The 21055-nt window shown below is 42.7% G+C and overlaps 1 protein-coding gene across 6 annotated transcripts in view; it reads left to right on the plus strand.

The window, feature by feature from the left end:
• The window catches only part of DBN1 (drebrin 1), a 49610-nt gene that overhangs the window by 1501 nt on the left and 27054 nt on the right, over positions 1-21055 (plus strand). The window contains exons 1-2 of one of the 6 annotated variants that reach the window (XM_081936943.1): positions 6101-6405; positions 6535-6617. The exons of 4 other annotated variants lie outside the window; for them this stretch is intronic. The gene's annotated coding sequence lies outside the window, so the exon portion shown is untranslated. Of the gene's footprint in view, positions 1-6100; positions 6406-6534; positions 6618-21055 lie in introns of those variants that run through there. One more of the 6 variants, XM_081936942.1, reaches the window with a different exon arrangement.

The following is a 21055-nucleotide window of genomic DNA, read 5'->3' on the forward strand; positions in this document are numbered from 1 at the left end:
CCCTTTATATCTCGTTAATCATTTTCAGAAATTTAAAGCAACTTTTGTTTCAGAGGCCACTGAAGATTATTCCCAGGCAGTTTAGTATGTGTACTTTCTAAGGTGCAGACTTGACTGGAGAAGTTTAGATGGTCCCCTAAATCAAGGTACCAATACTGCATTTAGCCTGAAATTATAGAACAGATAATCTGTTACCTATTATGCAGTTAAAAAAAGGGGACGAGGACTGTTTTTTAGTCTTTAAAGCAATGGTGGCCTATATCCTCTATGAGTGTTTTGAATAGGACTCTCTTTTTCAGCATCAGTTCCCTACTGGTGAAATCCAGCATTTACTCTTACTCTTTTATTTAGATAAGTAAATTAAGGAACAATAGAAAACATGTTTTAGTATAGATGTGTGATATAAATGACTGCTGATGGCTGGATTCCATCCACTGTAGGCTTCATGACACTTTCTAAGGCACCTTAGTTGGACTTAGTTGTTTTTTTTAAAGAATAATTTACATAATCCTGCATTTGTCTTCATAGCAGCTTTTCCCATCTGGATGCCTTCCAGGTGTACCGCTATTACCTTCTTATTCCCATGCAGCTGGGTGCTAGTTGGGAAAAGATGATAGAAAAGTACTTACCATATTTGGAATGTAAATGTAAGTGATTAAAGTTCTAAGATTCCCACGAGGCTTTATTTACCTTGCATATTGACCCTCACATTTTTAATGTTTGTTTTGTTTTAATGCAGGGTTTCCCCTTTCTGAAAAGAGTTTCTTGACTCTCCTGAGCCCGCTACATCTCTCCCTCTCTATCTGCCAGGAAGACTGCTCCCTCTGTCATTGTTGGGGTTCTCTTTCCCCACTCAAGTTTGCTTGAAAGCTCTTGTGCATCCATAAAGTATAATTTTAGCAAGAGTGCCATGGCGTGGGTACTGTGATAAAAAGTAAAACCTCCAAGTTGAGCTTAACCCCTAGTGATTTTAGAAATACCTCCATACAGTTTTTATGGCAACAGCAATGACGTAGTTTGCCATTGCCTTCTTCCTGGGTGGTGTTTTTTTTTTTAAAAAAAAACTTCCCAGTTTAGCCTCCAGCTCTCATTACCCCAGATAGTTTTCTATTGAAACTCTAACTTGGCCTACCTATGCTTGGTTCCCAAACGTAGAGAGCGAGCCAGCGAGGTGCCACCAATATCTTTTATTTCCTCCTTCCAAAGACATATGCCATTGTGTAAGGTGGTGTCTCTTATTTTCTTTGGTCTTCTTGGCAGGATATGACTTCTGGTTCAGAAGCTGAAGCCAACCCTGTTCTGTGCTTTGAACTTGATCTGCCCCTACTTCTCCCTGTCTACCACAATGTCTTTGAAGCTGCCCATATCATCAGCACATTGATTGCAGAAGGCTCTCCTGCTGAGCCATGAGTTTCATACTCATTTCTGGAGAGGAAGATGGTAGACATGGCTTTCTGGAGATATTAAAAGCCTTCATCTGTGCTTTACTTTTTTTCCAACCTATTAGTTTTCTTCCCCTTTTAGTGCTCCTACTTTCTTCCCTACCATATGCACACACACATACCATGTGCTTCATAGGGGGAGGTCTTCTTTCTTTGAAGCTCACTCTTCTTCTTCTCTTTCCTCCACAGCAGAAGGTCTCCAGCTGTTCTTTTGCCTACTTCCTTCCCTTTCAAAGCCCAAGCCCTCGGAAACCCTCCTCCCTGGCTCCAACTTGGAAGCTAGGGCCTCATGGACTGCTTAGCCGGAGACGCTGCCTATAAATCATTGTACATCCACTTGCTAACAATAAAGAGGCAGCTGGAAGAGCATATATAGTATGAGTAGGGTTTGTGATAGGAAGTGGAGAAACAACAATGGGAAATGATCACAGCATTGTATGAAAGAAATTCTATGCTCAGAAAATCATGAATTTGCAACAGGAGGAAAAGTTTGCTGCAAAATGAGTTAAAAGCAAGCAAAGACTATATAACGTATCAAATACAATCATTCTTTTGTTCTGTTCCCACTGTCAGAAATTAAGCTGTCAGCTTTTTAGGATAGTGGCCTGTCATTTCCTCTTCCCACATACTGTAAAATTGTGAAATTAATAATACTGCCTAAGTAGCAACACTAATTGGGAGAGTTAGCGAAAGAGCAAATTGCATTCATGGGATCTACCATGAAAAGACCATATAAAGAGCAGGCTATTTGGGGTGGGTAGGGGTGAGATAATAGTGATCAACATGAAACTGCTGTCAAGCAGGTAAAGGGATCAACATGAAAGAAAATCCCTTGAATCAAAGATGGGGTCATACCTAAAGCATTAATATCTATAAAATTAGGCAGAGTGTTGCAGCAATATTCATGGATTTGCTCCTAAGGAAAAGCCCCTTCTCTAAAAAGAGAGCACAAAATACACCCATAACAGAAGTAGTGCTGCTATGTTTTTAAAGACAAGACTCCTGTGATCTTGATCTCTCCAGAAATGTGTGTGGCTGGATTTTGTAGGGAGAAATCCATCTTGAAGTCAGTCAGATTTGGTAGCTTGGCAGTTAGTTTACTGGCTTTTGTGACACGACATACAAGCTCTTTCTCGAGCTTCTTGAAATTCGAGAGATTCCTGGATCTTTATAATAAGCAGGCAGGCAAATAGTACATGTCAAATCACAATTTAAAATCCTGCCATGACATTAATTCTGCCCTGTAAATCAGTTTTTGAAGATGGCATTAGCTATCAAGTAAACCCCTCCCTGAGCTTTCAGAGATGCTTTCAATTATTATACCAGTGCTCTGTGAGTTGGTCGGAATTTAATTAAAGATATTTGTGCTAACCAGCCTCTCTCCTCCAGTCCCACTGATCCAGCTACCACCCTCCTTTTTGAGGCTCCAGTAAGAATATTAAAATGTCTGTTAATTTGCTGTTGGATCCTGGAATTATATCCATGCAATTTTTCAAGATTTTATTACCATTTGTATTTGCACTGTTGTACTAGCCATCTTTTTCCAGCTTTAGGCCATTTTATCTTCTCCTTCTTCCAAAGAGCATTTTATAATGCTCATTATAAATACTCATAATAACCACATGAATTAACAAAACTGATCACGTGTATCAGTGGTCCTATAAAATTTTAAATTGTGCAGGGATCTGAACCTGAGAATCCCCTGCCCTAGCATGATCTTAGTTCCATGCCCCATTTTTGGCTCTCCTTTCTTTCTCCATTTGCGTTAGTTTTCCACTCGTGCTGCTCTCCTGGCCCTGAGATCTCTCTCCCCTGTTGGCTGGCCTTCCTTTGTCCTCTTGAAGCATTTTCATCCAGCTTGCTCTCCAAGGCTGCTGGGCGGGAACAGTCCCTTCTATCCAGTGCTGCAACAGAAAGTCTTTTTCCTCTTGCAACATGCCGCTTCCTCTTCTAGCATGTCAAGCCTTTCCCATTTGGAACCCAACATTGGACTCTGCCCAGATTTTCTGGGCTGAGTCTCATCCGGTTCACTCTAGTAGTGAAACAGAGAAGGGATGATATCACTGAAGCTGAGAGCATGTAGCTAAAGAACCCTGATGTGTGGCAGCTGCAGAGATTTGGGGGTAGACAGTGGGTTGAAGTATAATGGAATTATGGAGACTGAGTTAGCTTTGATGAATTTGGTAGGTGGGAATTGGGAAGCCACATGGCTCAGCAAAATTGGGCGTGTCTATAGGGCTCTAAATGGAAAGAGTGAGTTTCAGAGAAAATGAAGAGCAGGATTTCCTTTGGTTTTGATCAAGTGTCACCTTTGAAGAGGGAGGAAGGTTACTTGAGCCTAAAAGCTGGTTTTTAAATGGGGCATCTCCCCCTCCCACCTCCTTTTTTAAAAAAACCCACTATTTCCCCCAGTTATCTTGTGGTTTGAACCCATCAGGTCATTGTTGCTCCAGGGCACACTCAAGTGATACAATGCTTTGCCAAAGGACCAAGAGAGCTTGCAAACCTTAAATGCTTAACAATGAATGAGCCAAAGGCTGCAGCACCTTCCAGGATTCAGTGCCAGCGTTAAAAGTAACATCTGGAGGTGGGACAAAAGAAACCCTACCCAAGTTTCTTAAGAAATGGGGCCAAGAAAAGTCTGCTGTCTGGATCTTATTCCCAAAAGATGCTGGGGAAGCCAGCTGGGGATGGTTGGGGTGGGGCTGAACAATAACTTCTTTATGCAGCAAGCCTTACCCTGGCTGGTGGGCAGCTGTCCACACAGCAGGCCCCATCCTGGAGCCATTCAACCCCAGAGTGTGGTGGAAGGATTGTTGGAGGAGGGCAGGATGGTGGGTGGGAGGCACCTGGCCGCCTTCTCTTGTGGCTCAAGGTCATCTGGGTGACAAGAGTCCTTATCTTAGGGAGGGGTAGGCTAACCACTCCTATTCCCTGGCCCTCCTTGGTTAGTGGGCTGTGGGCATCAATTCAATTACGGAAGAGGAATGGTTCCTGGCTGGGAGGCAGAAAAGTGCTGAACGCGGCAGAAACTGCCTGCGGGGTTGAGAGCGAGGACGGACAAAGACTCTGCCTCTCTGCGCTGCTCTGGCGGGGCGGCGGGGGGAGGAGATGGTGGGGTGGGAGCGGGCTCTCTCCCGCCTACCTGGCTGTTACCTTCGGCCCAAAAAATTGGCCCCACTGAGGCTCGCGGGAGGACGGGAAGCACCCCTGGCCTTGGGTCAGAATGTATACTCTCTGGGTGTCCAGCCGTGGGAATCGCACGTGGCTGCTTTGTACGTCAGAATCGAGAGGGCGCGACGCGGGGCGTAGGGAGGAGTTGCTTGGGTGCCGGGGGGCCGCTGCCTTTTGCTCCCGGGGGTGGAGTTGGGGGGTGTGAGGGGAGAGCGCGCTCAGGGCCGGCGTGCCGCCGCCCCGCTGAAAGCCAGCCTGGGGAAGCTATTCCGACAGGCTTTCTAGAAAGGCCGAGAGCAGCCGCGACCTGTTGGCCTTTGCTTTCTCCCAGCATCGGTCCAGCGAAAGCCACGCCCTTGTAAGGCTCGCCTTTCTCGAGCAGCTGTGCCCCCCCTTCCCCCCAAAGGCGGCGTGGTGGTGCTCCCCCTCCTCCACGCCTGGGGTCTCGCCAACCGCCCTTCCCCCTTGCGGAGACTGCTGGGGCCCATTACTTGAGCAGAAAGGAATTTGGTGCCGTTTTCCGCACGCCGGCGCCCTGGGGCTCGTGGTGCATTAGAAACACATGTGCCTGAACCCCCGGCTCCATTAGGCGGCGGCCCGGGGGTGGGGGCGGCTCTTCCTCGCCTTCCCGAGCAGGACAGAGTGCGCGCGGGGGTGGGGAGGGGAGACTGTGCCTCTCCTGCAACCAGAAACTCGGACCATCTTCCCTGGGCTGGGAGGGTCCGATTTTAAGGCGAGCCTCTCTTCTGAGCCTAGCAACCAGCTGCTGATATATGCCGGCTCCCCCTCCCCCCCCCTTTTTTTCCTTTAAAAGCGAGGAGCGCGGTGGGAAAACATGCAGGGTTAACCATGTTCTTTAATTACAGGGTTTAAATCCCATCTCCGCCCCCCCCCCCCCCAACACTAGCAAGCACTGCGGATGGCTGTCATGTTCAAAAGAAAAGAAAAATCAATGTGAAAGTTTAAAACTTAATATCACCATAAGCTAATAGGCTGGAGTAAGAGGAGCACATTTACCAACTTTACATGCAGGAAGAGGAATTTTGCCAAAGCAGTTCCCAGGGATGTACATTCCATAACCTGGGAATAATGCAGAAGAAGGCTAGCCTATCCTGAAGTGGAGAAAGGCTGGCCTCTGAGAAGGGGGTGTCTTTACATTTGAAGGGCTGGACAAGTTCATAAGTTCAGAAAGGGAGAAGCACTAATTTAGGTAATCACATCCTAAGCCATTGGCAGGGTATTAAACACCACCTGCCAAAATCTGGACAACTCCAGATGATAGCAAAGAGATGCAGAAAACTCTTTGCTGCTAACTTCTGGTTGTTCTGATCTTTTTGAAAGGAAGTGTGATTAAAAGTAAATACCAACCCATCAATCTGTGTCCTAGAAACAACTGATGCAGATCTTTCAGATAGGCCCAGCCCTGCTGCCTCCCCTCCCCACCCTGCAACTTCTAGTCAGTTTAAGACTTGTTCCATATAGAACGGTCAGATGTGATCGTAGATAATCACAAACAATTCAGCTGGCTCAGAAGGTTTGCAGTTACTACAGGTAGCTCCCAACTTAGGATCACAATTGAACCCAGAATTTATGTTGCTAAGTGAGAAATTTCTTTAGTGCATTTTGCCGCTCTTTACAACTTTTCTTGCCACATCTATTAAGTGAATCACTGCAGCTGTTAAATTACTAAACCGATTGTTAAGTGAATCTGGTTTCCCCATTGACTTCCTCCGTTAGAAGGTTGCAAAAGGTGATCACAAGACCCAGGAACACGGCCACCGTAATTTGAGTCAGTTGTAAGCATTTGAATATAAATCACGACCATGGGGATGCTGCAATGGTCATTTAAGTCACTTTTTTCAGTGCCATTGCAACGTCAAATGGTCACTAGTTAACTGTTGTACTTCATGTATTGCAGCATTCACTGTGCAAGTGTGCTTCTCACCAAAGACACTGCTTGCAGTTCCAATGAGAGGAAAGAACACTGACGGGGTGTCTCAGGTGTAGTACAACTATTTAGAAATGGTTCTACTCGGTTTAGTAACCGAGTTTGTAGTAACTCAGTTTAGTAACCGAGTTTGATTTTCTAACATAGGAGTAAGGCAGATAAGTATGAATATATGAATTTGCACTAGGAATTAGCCACCCACATTTTAGTCTCCATGGTCTGATGAGGATTCAATGATATGCAAAGCTAGAAAACGGGGATTTGAGTAAACCATGGTTAATTTAGCTGTTTAAGTATGACCTGCAAGCAAGACCTATGTGTAATTACTTTTATACACCCAAGTTGTATGCGGGCATAGTTGGTCTTTATAATATTGCTCTTGCACGTTGTGGTACATGACATAGGAGACCCTCAAACCTCACCCCCATTTGTTTTGCCAGGTGTTAAAAATCAAAACCACAGAAGGTCTTGAGTAAGATCAAGGCTGAAACCTTTTCCCTCTCCTGGATGGCCTGGTTAGTACTATCTCTCCTCCCTTTCGGATAGTCCCCTGATGCAAAATGTAGGCTTGTAATTGTTCGCAAACCAGAAAATGTGACCCACTCTTACCTTTTAGGACACAGTGAGGGAAGGCAGTTGTCTCTGTGTCAAAATGACAGTCCAACAGCAACTGGCTAAAAGACAAAGAGCAGAGCAGCTGGCAGTGAGAAGTTGTGCATCATATCTCCACCCAAAACACTGCCTGCTGTTGAAGCCGGGAGATGTGATACAGCTGGGAGAATCAGGATGAGACTCTACTTAGTTGAGAGTAGCAGCAGCTGCTGCATTTCCATTCCCACCCGTGGGGAACAATTATATTTCAGGGTTAAGTTGCATGCAGCCTTTGCCAGCAGCTTAATTGCTGAATTCAAGAGCATTGGGAGGGCATTGCTCCTTACGACAGGCTGTGCCCCTTTCCGTCCAAATACCCATGGAAATTTCTATCCAGCACTTATCGGCTAGCTGGGTGCCAAATTAGTAGTGGATGGAAGTTACTGTAATTAGTGACGCATTGCTTGAACTAAAGGCCGTGTGGGTGCCTCAGTTGGTGCCAAGCTGGGCTTCTCTGCACAGTGACCCTGGAAAAAGGGCACAGAGCAATTCTGGACTTAGAAATAACAAAGCTCCTGGACTGGTAGTCCCCCATTCAATCAGGAGTACAGTAAGGTAGCAATAAAGTTCTTCTGATGAGATGCCTGCTTTCTGTCTTGAAATTAGGGCTCCGTTTTTCCTAATCCAGCACTATACTTTGTAATGTGACATGGTGATTAGAAAGTGTGGCAACAGCTTCAAAAAGAGGCAAGGCTTAAATCTTTGCTTGACTCTGTTGCCAGGTGACCTTGAGCTGGTCTCCAGTTTTCTAAGCAATCTCTCTGATAGTACTGTTGTGATAATAAAAACAGAAGGATAAATCTCTCCTCTGCTCTTAATATTTTTATTAACTCAGCCTAACTATTAACTGCTTTTGGATTCAGTAATGAAGAGATGAAACATCTCTCTTGGTCCTGGACATCCTTTTTTTCACAGACAGGGTATTTTGTTCCACCCATTTTAAAAATGAATTTTCTTCTTGATGGAAACACTCAAGCCATCTCTGACCGAACCCCTCTCAAAGACCATACTAGGCACAGACTTATTGTAAATGGTATGTTTTGGCAGTGACCTACACTATATTGCCAAAAGTATTCGCTCACCCATCCAAATAATCAGAATCAGGTGTTCCAATCATTTCCATGGCCACAGGTGTATAAAATCAAGTACCTAGGCATGCAGACTGTTTTTACAGACATTTGTGAAAGAATGGGTCGCTCTCAGGAGCTCAGTGAATTCCAGCGTGGAACTGTGACAGGATGCCACCTGTGCAACAAATCCAGTCGTAAAATTTCCTCGCTCCTAAATATTCCACTGTCAGCTGTATTATAAGAACGTGGAAGTGTTTGGAAACGACAGCAACACAGCCACGAAGTGGTAGGCCACGTAAACTTGTCCAACATCAGTGTGTGACCTCACAAATGCGATTCTGGAAGAATGGTCAAAAATTCCCATAAGCACACTTCTAAACCTTGTGGACAGCCTTCCCAGAAGAGTTGAAGCTGTTGTAGCTGCAAAGGGTCGACCAAGGTCATATTGAACCCTATGGATTAGGAATGGGATGTCACAGTAAGTTCATATGCGAGTGAAGGCAGGTGAGCGAATACTTTGGGCAATGTAATGTATCTTAGACTGCAACAGAAGCCATGAATTCTCAAAACAGACCTTAAATTGGAAAAGGAGCCGGTAGAAGGAATATGTTGCCTCTATATTGATAATGGAACACACTGCTACTGAAGAAAAGTAAAGCAGTTGTGTGAAACAATAAATAACTTTAACAATCTGAACACTGCTCATATGGAATGAGGGAATCCGGCATGGCTCTGGAAGGCTGTCAAGAGGAATTTTTCTAGTCCCCAAGCAGCTGTAAGCTAAACTGCTTTGGTGGCAGGATCCTGCTACTGCTGCTTAGAGGTGTGCAATCTAGCTCTTATTGGATCTTTGCCATATTTGCACTTTATGACTATTACAGCAAAACCTGTTCCAGTTCCAGAAAATCTGTGTATATGTGTGTACAAAAGACAGGAAAAAAAATAGAGAAGGGGATACCAGTTCTAAGAAGTGACACCTTCTGAAATTAATCACCCCACTTCAATTCCTTATCCTTTGTCTTCAGTGTTTCAGGCATAGTGGAAATCAAATAATATTTTTCAAAGTACAGATAGTTCTTGACCTACGACACAATTAACCCCAACATTTCTGTTGTTAAGTGAGACATTTGCTAAGTGAGTTTTGCCCCATTTTATGACCTTTCTTGCCACAGTTGTGAAGGGAACCACAGCAGTTGTTAAATTACTAACTTAGTAACACAAACCTAAGTGAAACAAAGTAAATCTGGCTTCCCCATTGACATTGCTAGTCAGAAGGTTGCAAAAGATGATTACATGGCCACAAGATCTTGCAACCAACATAGATAGGATCCAGAATTTGATCATGTGGCCATAGGGATGCTTCAATGGTCATAAGTGTGAAAAATAGTCATAAGTCACTTTTTTCAGTCCGTTGTAACTTCAAACAGTCACTAAACAACAGGTTATAAATCGAGGACTACCTGAATTAATAAGAAAAGGGGGATAAAGCAACTTGTAGCTTAAACCAACACAAGCTATTTCTAAGATAGACTGCAGTAGGCTAGAGCAGATGTTGTCTGACAAAATCTGGTGTTAGAAAGGATGAGGTCTTCCTTTTGTCCTCTTCCTTCCAAATACTGAGTGAAGATGAAAATAGCTAATCGTAGGTGTGGTCCCGTTTCTGAGGAATTACGTTATTAATCCTTCTAGGAAATATAAGTGACTAATATCTTGTGACTTATACTCTAATCAATTTTCAGCCCACAGTAAGGTTAAGCCACAGGAGGAATTAACTTCATCTTTGAATATGCATTTCTCTACTAGCAGGAAGGAATTCTAGAGAGTTTAACCCAGTCACTGGACCCGTGGATAAGACGTTGAGGCTAAGAAGTACATAGTGTAGAGCTAGATGTATCTTGAGGAGCATGATAGAGTATGCTGTGGGAGAACCAGGGGTAATAAATGATGCCTTTGATATTATTGTGGACACCCTTATAAACTCATCAACATAATATGTTTCGTGCAGGAAAATCCCCCTTAATTCCTAGCAGTAAAATAAGTGGATTGAGGACTTGGAAACTATGATTTATTTTTTCCGCTCGGCAAGAAGTGCATTTATCTCTACAGCCTCGTTTTGGTGTTCAGTTTGCCTGTATCAATCCCACGTGGTCCAGGAAGCCCCAAGTCCCCTTGTTATCTGATGTGGCTGTGCTCCCAGCTGCCCAGCTCTGCTGTCCATAGACAGCTGCTGCTTCATTTCAAGCAGTACCATGTAATTTGATGCTTTTGAGGGAGATGTGAGTGACATATATTAGTTCTGCCTCATTGGTACCTTGCTACTCACTCTCAAATCTACGAAGGCATTCCAATCTTGGGGTATTAGTTAGGTGCCTCTAGGAAATAAAACAGGCAGACTGAGGTTAGGCTTTCCTAGTAATACATGGGCAGAGAGGACATTAGAATGGAAAGAAGGCACCCAGGCATTGAGTTAGACATTATTGAGCTAATACTGTGTTGAATCTTTGGGGAGCCTGCATTTCTGGGCTAGGACTGGACTAGGACTGTATATCCAAAGATCCAATGGGGAAGTTATAGAGTGGTACCTTTCCTTAGCTCTGTCACATGGCCTCAGAAGCCAAGCATCTATTTGATTTTCCAGAGCTGACAAACTTATCAAGCTTATCACAGCTTTTTTTACTAGCACCTTCTAAGTGTCCAAGTACACAAATCCATTGTGTGGACCAATTAAGCTTTTCCTTTCTCAAGATCCAGAGGGTCTTTCCCCCCCAACAAATGAGCTGCACCCATATTCAATATTCAAGGAAGGTCGGCAGTTCGAATCCCTAGCGCCGCGTAACGGAGTGAGTTCTCGTTACTTGTCCAAGCTTCTGCCAACCTAGCAGTTTGAAACCATGTAAAAAAATTCAAGGAGAAAAAATAAGAACCACTTTTGGTGGGAAGGTAACAATGTTCTGTGCGCCTTCGGCGTTTAGTCACGCCGGCCACATGACCACGGAGACGTCTTCGGACAGCGCTGGCTCTTCGGCTTTGAAACGGAGACTAGCACCGCCCCTTAGAGTCGGGAACGACTAGCGCATATGTGCGAAGGGGACCTTTACCTATATTCAATATTGAACTAGCCCAGAATTTGGATTTCCCATTCAGAGTCCCTCTCATGTATTCTGCCCTCTGTGTCTAGCTGCCTGTAATGTGGCAGTAGCCTTGGGGAAGGCTTTCCATGATTTTCCTGGATCTTGGTGGCTCAGCAGAAGCAAATTAGGATGATTGGAAAGTGAAAGTGAATCTGGTGAGTTCAGTCCCTATCCTAGCACTGCCAGCCTAACATTTCTCTTTCAGTCCATTGCCCTTTCTACTTAACACATTTTTGATACTTTATAATGCCTATTATTGCCAGTGCAATACTACCTTTAACTCTCTTCAGAAAAACCTGAATTTTCAGAGGTGGCTGGGTTTGTCACCATGTTAATTCAGAACTTGAACTTGAAGGGAAATGTTTGCTCTATTTTTGTGTTCCAGGGCCAGTGCCACCTATTCAGAAATGCTTAGTCAACACATTCATTATGTAGTGAGGGAACTGATGCTGCAGTCTTGTGAGTGCATTTACCAGGGATAGGAAGCCAAATTGAAGACAATCCCTTGACACATCTCTACATAATGGGAATTTCTGCTTATTTTCATATGGAGAAAAAAGAAACCAACAATGCTTTGCGGCAGGGTTTCCCAACCTGGGCAACTTTAAGATGAGTGAATTTCAACTCCCAGAATTCCTCAGACAGCCATGGGAACCTGCATAATTAAGCTGGGGAATTCTGGGAGTTGAAATCTACCTGTCTTCAAGGTGCCAAGAGGAACACTCTTTTACACTGTACCATGGAAACCTGTAGTTTTTTTCTCAATTTATTCATTACAATATTTATTAGCCATTGTTTGCCCCACACAGAGGTCTCTAAGCAGTGGACCAATATAATTCTTTACATAGGACAATGCCAATTTGGAGGGCGGAGCTATGAAATAAGAAGGGAGCTTCAGAGTTGCATTGCTGCAACTGAAAAGGGATCCTACCCTGATTTTGTTTCTTCTGATAGTGGAATGCATAGCAGTCCCTTAAAAGAAGATGAGTTCTACAAGCAGCTTGCTTGTATAGTAGGAAGCATCAGATAAATGGTATCCAACGTTTTGAGCCTTATAAATAAGAACAAGCCATCTAACAGAAGTAGGAAGCCAACCAGAAGCTAGGCATACGGGTAATATAATACTGTATGGCAGGGGTGTCCAAACTTGGGAACTTTAAGGCTTGTGGACTTCAACTCCCAGAATTCCCCAGCCAGCCATGCTGGCTGGGGAATTCTGGGAGTTGAAGTCCACAAGTCTTAAAGTTCCCAAGTTTGGACACCCCTGCTGTATGGTTTACACACTGAAAACTAGGAAGCAATCTAAACTGCAACATTTTCTTCCAATCATGGTTTCCTAATATTATTTTCAAGGGAGGCCATATAGACAGTTGCTGTAATGGAAATGTGAAGCACCTGCACCTGGAGACTCTTCGGTCCATTCAGTCGATGCAATAGCAAGAGCAGGCTTCATTCACCCAAATGTTAAAGGGTGCCCTTATGATGCGTATAGCATGAGGCTCCATGGGTTTCTGTGCCATAGAAAATGTGGCTGATCAGAGGAAACATGCCACATTACAGCGATGTTCCCAAGACTCAGAATTTATGCAACCATTACGAAGACAGTCTTCCAGTGATGTTGGTGCGGGTACGTCTTCTCACCATAGTCCCATGCACATATGTTCATAATTTTGTTTCCCTCAGGTGTAGTGAGCAGCTGCCTTTTTATTGCAAGAGCAGATGCAACCAGCCTGGTGTGAAATATTTGCACAAGCCAAGGGGGTTCCCGGAAGCATCAGGAACCTTAAAATATATTCAAAACCCATAGCTTTCTGGTGCTTTTCCTTCCTTCCTTGTCTGCTGGTGAATCTTGAGTGTGCTTTCCTTTATTGCCCACCCCTTCGTGGCTGCACTCATTTGAATTGGGGTGTTCCAGAATTCAAGACAGGATCGGAACGACTGGGTTTTCACTGGGGGAAACCAAAGTTTCTGCCACTACTTCGAGCTTAAGGATATAAAATGGTCACATCTGCTTTGAAAAATGGCTCCCCGCTTCATTTCACAGGAGTAGAAATTCCTATGTTCAGGTACGATGGGCAAAAAAGCTTATGGAAGGAAGATGAAAGAACGGTAGAGACTGCAAAGGGTGGCCCACAGCTCCAAATTGCTGCTTTCTCTGAGTACTAATTTGCAGCGCATTTCTGCCTCAATTCAACAATGTAAATCCTCATTGACCTTAAATGAAAAAGAAAGAGGTAAACTTGCTTATCACTATCATAGAAATGAGTCTCCAAACTCTGAAAGACCTACCCTGAAGATATCCCCCAAGGCTCCCATGTTAAAAAGTATAACATGGATATTGTGTAACATGGACTCCTGATGAAATTCCGAGGAGAGAAGCTCACTGAGACATGCACTTCTGAGGGCTCTTAGCCAAATGAGTCTTCGAAGCTATCAGTCCAAGCATCCCAGAAACTCCCTACTGTCAACAGTATGAAATGCCCCTGGGAAATCCAGCAGGAACAATATGGATGCCCGCTCCGTGTCTAATTCCTGAGGTAAGGCTCATTCACCAATGAGCTCAATATTGTTACAGCTCCCAAACTGAAAAATAAACTGGAATGAGGAGTGAATCTGTGCTAAACTTCAACAAGAGAGCATAACAAGAGGACTCTAATTATTCCAACATCTGTGCAAAGGCAAATTCTGCCAAGCATGTTTTTTCCAGGAAAGTCTTGATTCTTGCTGATACTGTTTTTCTTCAGAGAGCAAAGAAAGGATCAATAAGACTTGATACTAATCAGTATAAACTTAGTCAAAGATGTGGAAATAGCAAGAAGATTGGGAGAAATGCTGTATCTCATTTGAGGGAAAACTGAAACTAAGTGCAGCTGAACAGAAAGTGCTTTGCAATAAAAACAGAGCAATATAACTCTGATTCCAAGGCAAGATAAACTAATGGGATAAAGAGTTGAAAATGGGTGGGAGTTCTTAAAAAAAACTTGGTCTTGGTTGAGAGGAGTGTTGTTCCAGGATGCAACCAGAAAGAACAGGATGAATGGACAGCATTGAAGTTAGAGTCTGATAGAAATATGGTCAGAGAATATTGGTTTATACTGAATGTTTAAATCTTTTGGCCAGTTGGATTGTATCTTAGAATATTGGAGGACTTTCTGGTTTTATGCATTGAGAAATCCTGAGATACCAGACAATTAGAGGGTTGTCCCTATCTACAGAGGAGAAAAAGTTATAGAGAGATCATAATGTGATTTATTATTAATAATATCCTGCCAGACTAACCTTATTTCACTTTAGCGACAATGAAGCTATTACTAGGAAACATGGATTTTTCAAGAAGCCATTGTCAGACTAAATTAATTTCATTTTGGGGTCAGGTGATTTCCTTAGCATCTGTAGAAATTCTATAACGTACCTTGTAAAACATTTGCCAAAACATCCCATGATACCCTCATTAGCAAGCTGTGGACACGGTGACATGGTTATATAGGCACCTCAAAAAATAAAACACAGATTTAGAAGACAACAAAGATGATCCGGGAACAAGAAAGCCCTATGAAGAGTGTCTGAAGGAAGAGGGAGTATTTAACTGTGACAAGAAAAAACTGGCATCACTCTTCAAACATCTGAAAGGATGTCATGCAGCAGAAAGTTTAAAGACGTTGCCAGAAATGCTGGAGACAGAATAATTATTTGAAGTTAAAGGACAGCAATACAATACAATACAATAGCAGAGTTGGAAGGGACCTTGGAGGTCTTCTAGTCCAACCCCCTGCCTAGGCAGGAAACCCTATACAGTTCCAGGCAAATGGCTATCCAACATCTTCTTAAAGACTTCCAGTGTTGGGGCATTCACAACTTCTGGAGGCAACTTCTGTTCCACTGATTCATTGTTCTAACTGTCAGGAAGTTCCTCCTCAGTTCTAAGTTGCTTCTCTCCTTGATTAGTTTCCACCCATTGCTTCTTGTTCTACCCTCAGGTGCCTTGGAGAATAGTTTGACTCCCTCTTCTTTGTGGCAACTCCTGAGATATTGGAACACTGCTATCATGTCTCCCCTAGTCCTTCTTTCTCATAAGCTAAACATACCCAGTTCCTGCAACTGTTCTTCTTATGTTTTAGTCTCCAGTCCCCTAATCATCTTTGTTGCTCTTCTCTGCACTCTTTCTAGAGTCTCCACATCTTTTCTACATCGTGGCGACCAGAACTGAATACAGTATTCCAAGTGTGGCCTCACCAAGGCATTATAAAGTGGTATACAGCAAATTGACTGGATGTTAGGAAAAAGTGAGCATAAAAGTAGTTTGACATTGGAATCCAATTACACAGAGATGTGGCACTTTCCCCTTTGCTGGAATACTTTCAATCTGGATTCCTCCATGAAGCAAAGGGCTGCACTCTGTGGCTCAATTGCACCCTTCCAACTCTTTGAATCTGTGAGGAAAACTGGTAGTTACCAAGCCCATGTTTATCAAACTATTGCTGGGTGGAGTGAGGAAATGTAATGCTTTCTGCCAATTTTTCCTTACAGATACTTTGGGAATGCAGAGGTAGTTGTTTTCCTTCTAGCTGGCTGGTTTCTCTCTTTCTCTCTCCAGCCATTGACTTGCAAGTAAAATGGGCTGGGTACAACTGGCTTGCATCAAATCTCCAGTTTTAAAGAAGAATTTCTTAGAAATCATATTTTAGAAATGTTCCTACTCCCCCTTGGATATAAGGCCAAGATGGGGCCAAAAGCCCTGTTTTTGGCCTAAAATGTTTTATGTTGCTGCTTCTTGGAAGTGCTGAAGCTCCTCTACACTATATTGTCATAGGCTGTGCTATTGCTTTCATAACAAGGAAGTATTTGGAATAAAGTATGCACATTACACAATTTACATACTTCTATTTGGCTTGGCTTTGTTCCTGTAATTAGCAGTTAACAAAAAAACTGAAAAACAAAATTATAGGTTTACAAAAGAATTATATGTTAGCAAAAAGAGATAAAGAAGTAGGCAGGTAGAAGAGGGAGGAGGACAGAGAGAAGAAGCCAGATTTTCAGCAGGTGAAGAGGGAATCACAGCTAAAAGGCAGATAGGGATGGTAGTTTGGGATATTAAAAATCTGTCGGGCAGCAAGAGTTCTACATTGTTCCAATGAAAAACAAAAGGCATTGGCCCTTATGAAGCCAATTCCATTCCAGATGTTAATTATTGTTTTTTATCTTCATAGAATTCATGTATGCTTGTGTCCATGGTTCATGCACCTTAGCGTGCACTACTGCCAAGTCATTGGAGGCTTGAAGCAGAGTCTAGATGTCCCACTAATATAAAGGCACACGGGGTCAGCATTTGGGGAAGGGAGGACCATTCAGAAACTCAGTCCTGCTTTCACTAACTAAATCCATGCTGAGATCATAAATGGATTGCTTCACCTGGCTTATTGCAGAGCTGGCCTTGGGCATACAGCTATATGAATGAAAAAGCAAACCTAAGCATTACAAAATAATAGAGTTGGAAGGGACCTTGGAGATTTTCTAGTTAAACCCCCTGCTCCAGCATTGAAACTCTATCATTTCGGAGAAATGATTGTCCAATCTTTTCTTTAAAACCTCCACTGTCGGAGCACTCATAGCTTCTTGAAGCAAGCCGTTCCACTTATTAATTGTTCTCACTTGTTAGGAAATTACTCCTTAGTTCTAGGTTGGTTCTCTCCTTGATTAGTTTCCATTCATTTCTTCTTGTCCTGCCTTCGGGTGCTTTGGAGAATAGGATGACCTATTCTTTTTTGTGGCAAACCCTTAGATATTGGAACCCTGCTACCATGTCATCCCGGTCTTTCTTTCCATTAAACTAGACATACCCAATTCTTGCAACTGTTCTTCATATGTTTTAGCCTCCAGACCCTTAGTCATCTTTGTTGCTCTTCTCTGCACTCATTTTTTTTTAATACTGTGGCGACTAAAACTGGATGCAGTGTATTTCATGTGTGGTCTTACCAAGGCATTGTAAAGTGGTATTATAAAGTAGTATTATTCCAAGCTGGATTTCAGCAGAAGTCAAGAAAGCATGAGCTGCATTTGATTCCCCAGGATTCCAAGTTTCTAATGCTGAAATTTAGCAATACTTTTTTTAAAAAATGTGAATAAGGAGCAATAGGAACAGGAAGCCCCTGGGAAGTTTTCTTATCCCCATCCCCACCCACTAAAGATCCCAAATTAGCCTGATGAATGGCAGTTTTGTGCTGTTTCAGAAGGAAGAGATTTAAGATAAGTTTGGTTCCAGGAGGCCCTCCTCTCCTATTCCCATCCTTTAAAAAAAGAAAGTTCAAAAGATTTCAGCTCCACCCAAATCCCCAGATGTCCTTCAGAACAGAGAAAACCTGAGCTGTAATCTATGGCCCTATATCGCTCACTGCATTACTCTTTTTTTTTTAGGCCTGAACATTTAAAATAATGCCGGGAGCAGAAAAAGCAGGCTGGATTTTGTGCTTCTTACTTCCATTACAGAAATTAAGACATCCGCTGTTGCAAGAGAAAATGTTATAATATCTATAACATGTCCTGTGCCAAGAAAAGAAGATTAAGATGCCTCTCTCTAAAAAGAACAGGAGAAGGATTTAGCTGAGAGCAAGCCAGTTAACTAACCATGTTTTTTACTCTCCCTTAATTCTAAGGATTACTATGTGGCAAGGTTATTTTTTCTTACCCAACTGTTAAGTTGGCATCTAGGAGAATATAATACTCTACATATTATTTTAGCCAGAGGTCTTTTAAAGCTCTGAAGTGAGAGCAAAGTGTTTGTTGGATTTTAACTAAGCATGACTAGATTCAGATTGCTGGCCAGCTGTGATTCTCATTGATCAATCCTATCACAACATAATGTAGTTTTGACTGGGTGTTATAATGCTAATATGAAAGATATAAGATATTTACCCAAAGATCAGGAATAGGACTTTACTTAATGGCTGAAAGAATCCACAATCTTCAAGGGCAAACACTTTTTTCCCCTTTACAAATTCACTATTTACCAATTCTGTTCGGTAAGGATTTCCAAACTCTCTGCTATGTTTTACCAATCACTCGATTGTTTAAATTACTCCTACAGTGCGGATACCCTATTATTAAGATAATAATCCCCTCTAAAATGGGGGATAAAAATATTCAGTGTTTGTCCCAGGAGTTTTTATATTAAAATAAAGCAGCCATACCCAGTCTGGTGCCCTCCAAATGTGAGTCACCACAACCACCTTCCTCTCCAGCCTTTTCTTCTCGAACATGGCTTATAAGGGGCTAACTTAAATCTTAAACCTTCCAGGGACATACGCCCACTTCACCCCCGTTTCATTTCTTAAAACCACTGGAAATCTTCCCACTCCCTCTCCCCCAAAACATGTGTTGGATTCTCCCATTTGTGGAATGCAACCCTCAACATGGTGCAGTGCTCAAGCTGATGAAAGCGTGTGCTCCTATAGTAGGGCAACATTCGAAGAGTAGCAGATTGAGGAAGGTTGGTGATAATCTATAGCTGTAAGCTTTTGAACTTTATAACTCTACTGAGCACTGCTTAACTGACACTATCGTCTCTTTGTCTTTCTTGCTTTTCTTCTTCTCCTGCTTGAAAAAATAAATCCTCTGATAAACTGAACTCAAATACCCTGTTTAACATCACACTCAAGATATTTTGAGTGTCACTCCAGGATGTTTGGATAAAAATATGCTATTCTCTGAACCAACAGGCTGCCAGCTTTCGGTTGATGGAAATGCTTTCAGTATAGAGATGACCTGTCAAATTATTTGCTGTATAGAAGGCAGAGAGAGTGAGCAATAAAATAATGTAAATAATTCCAGGAAACATTGATGGCTTTGCATGATTGAAACCGCTGCAGGCATATGTAGTTTCTCAGTATAGATGCTTTTAGCACATGTCAAATTCCATAAACAGCCATCACTGATGGAGACAGATGACTTTTAAACAAGGTTATCTACCTTTTAAATATACATTTGAACTCTTAAAATAACAGGTTTCTTGGTTAAGGTCAGCGAAGAAATGGCCAATCAATTCAAGTTCCTCAAATTTAGGTCATAGCAAATCTTCCTGAGCATTACTTGGGAAATAAATTGCTAACCCCATTGTTACTATGGCAAAAGAGAAATAAGCCAGCGGGCACCCTCAGAGCCCGCATAGAGGCTGCTGCAGCAATAGGAAAGTAAGAGGTTCAAAACCAGGGTACAGGTAGGCACTGCGTCCCTCTTATAACAAATAGGAAATTGTCCATTCATCAACCACATTTTCCAAAGGTGTCATTTGCAATCTGACATCTTTGGCAAACTGATAAACTGGAGGCAGTCAAACTGCTGTCAAATGTTAGTGGAGTTTCAGGGCAGAGTCTCAGAAAGAAATCTCAGTGTAAGCAATGGTGGTCACTTCATATTTATCTCTATCTCTCTGCTGCTATCTAATAGACAGTTTTTTTTCCTGATCAAACATGGCAGCCCTTTTTGATTTATTATGTGCCATCATGTTGGTGTCAGCGCTTAATGATCTCACGTGTGTGTTTGTGTGTATAACCTGGTCTTCCAATGGTGCACTTATAACTATTAGAATACCAGAATAACAGTTGGAAGGGTCCTTGGAGATCCTCTCGTCCAATCGCCTGCTCAAGCAGGAGGCCCTCTATCATTTCCAACAAATGGTTCTCCAACTTCTTAAAAACCTCTAATATTGGAGCACTCATAACTTCTTCAAGCAAGCCATTCCACTTATTAATTGGTCTCACAGTTAGGAAATTTCTCCTTAGTTCTAGGTTGGTTCTCTCCTTGATTAGTTTCCACCCATTGCTTCCTATCCTGCCTTCAGGTGCTTTGGAAAATAGGTTGATCCCCCCCCCCTCTTCTTTGTGGCAGACCCTCAAATATTGGAACACTGCTGTCATGTCACCCCCGGTCCTTCTTTTCATTAAAGTAGACATACCCAATTTCTGCAACTGATCATCATATGTTTTAACCTCCAGTCCCCTAATCATCTTTGCTGCTACCTTGCTGCTGGTCATTTCCAGTCTCCTCTTTCTTTCCAGCCTTCTCCACTGAGCTAATTCTTTGCATAATGTGTCCAAAATAGGATAATTTGAATCTTGTAAAATTCCCTGTTCTGATGCCAAATGAATGGACACATTGCCAAAAAGCTGGTTGTGTAAATCAAATGTTTATTTTTATTTTTATGAAGGATGAAGTCCATGTTAAGTTCTTTAAATTCTACCAGGACTTTGCAGCAAGAAATGGAGAGCAGATGGAAGGTAGTCTATGCTGGAAGGCATGCAGCAGAAAAAATTAGCAATTCAGCAAACGGGGCACATGATATCCAGAAAGAGACCTTACTCAGTAAACTCCCACTTTAGCCATTAAATACACAGAAGCGAAAGTGCCTCTCAATCTGTAATGCCATGGTGGCTCTGCACATGGCAGGAACCTCACACAGCCAACTGTCTCTCATTCCCCCCCCCACTCCCCTCTAAATCACCTTGTTCTCATCATATGAACTGTCTCCCGCTGGATGGCAGTGTAGTTGCCATGGTGATAGAGAGATGCTGGTTGCCTTGATAAGCTGAGATTTAAGTCTCTCCACCCACGCAGCCTAGACCAATTCTCTATGCTCCTTCCTCCTCC

The sequence above is a fragment of the Natrix helvetica genome (genome assembly GCF_964273705.1).
Source record: "Natrix helvetica genome assembly, chromosome: 1".
Classification (NCBI taxonomy): Eukaryota; Metazoa; Chordata; class Lepidosauria; order Squamata; family Natricidae; genus Natrix; species Natrix helvetica.